Below are 1,178 nucleotides of genomic sequence, written 5' to 3'. Positions count from 1 at the left end.
CTCTCTCTCTCTCTCTCTCTCTCTCTCTCTCTCTCTCTCTCTCTCTCTCTCTCTCTATGTACAGAACTTGCCGATTGGTTTAGTGGTTGGACCAGCGGCGAACGTAGACCTGTTATTAAGGTCAACGTGCTTAAAATGTTTTAACCGTCATGGTCTTTACGACGTGGCCACTCTGCGTCGCGCAAATTCCATCCACCTTTCGGTTGATTGCTGTCTCCTTCTCTGCACAAGCTTCCGCGCTAACTCCTTCGTTCTTCCGCCAAACGCGACGTTCATCGATCTCTACAAAGGCAGTCGCTCAGTAATTGCACATAATCACACCCGTGGTCGTTATAAACGCGAGTCGGCAGATGCACATTTTTTCCCCTCCCTGAAGAGAGTCTCTTCACTCGACTCTCTCCGCAGCATCTGCCCCGTCTTCTCTCTTTCTTTTCCTGTTCAGAAGCGGCTTCGGATGTACTTCTTAAGAGGAGACATTGATATGCAATCGATCTGCATCGATTTAAAAGGATAAGATAATTTTATCGCATTAAGTGAATGTAAAAAGATGTGCAAATTAAAGTGCATATTGCAAAGCTGAAACAAAATAATCTCGAATCATGCACGAACAAGTACGCACAGCAGTTAAGCGATTTGTTTCAAGAATATTGAAAATTTCCTTTCGTCATTATCTTTCATAGGTAAAAACAAAAAAAGAAAAAATATCAATTTTCAATTAATTTCACGTCAATTTGATTGGTCACCGTAGCTCTCTTTTCGAAGCCAGTCTTCATCGTATCGTCCTCCTGCACAGAGCACATTCGCAAAAACTGCAGGAATGTAGCTTGATCGGATAAGGGCAATGTAGCAATGTAAAGAGAAATATAATAAGTGAGACGATACGTTGTGATGGCTGTTCGCGGATCCTTTTTCCCTTGTCACAAATAAAGAAACGATTTCTTGCACGTTGCGACCCTTTTAATTAAGAGAGATTGTCATTTAATCGTCACTACAGCCATGACAGAGCAAGATTATTAAAATTTAACAGATGTCTGACGCTTAATGTTTACGACAATTGGCGCTAATTAGTCACTCACTGACTTCGACATCCCTGATATCAACTTCGATAATTGTCGACTAGTGCAATTTTATATATCCCATAACATCAGTGAAACTCTTTGCGCAAATTTTTAAAATTG

General features: G+C 41.0%; 1 protein-coding gene across 8 annotated transcripts in view; it reads right to left on the bottom strand.

Moving 5' to 3' along the window:
• The window catches only part of LOC108691960, a 213,390-nt gene that overhangs the window by 131,634 nt on the left and 80,578 nt on the right, over positions 1–1,178 (bottom strand). The window lies entirely within an intron of this gene.

Source organism: Atta colombica, unplaced genomic scaffold (assembly GCF_001594045.1).
Source record: "Atta colombica isolate Treedump-2 unplaced genomic scaffold, Acol1.0 scaffold55, whole genome shotgun sequence".
Lineage (NCBI taxonomy): Eukaryota > Metazoa > Arthropoda > Insecta > Hymenoptera > Formicidae > Atta > Atta colombica.
The sequence above is the reverse complement of the archived record's forward strand: the minus strand, read 5'-3'. Positions and strand labels throughout refer to the sequence as shown.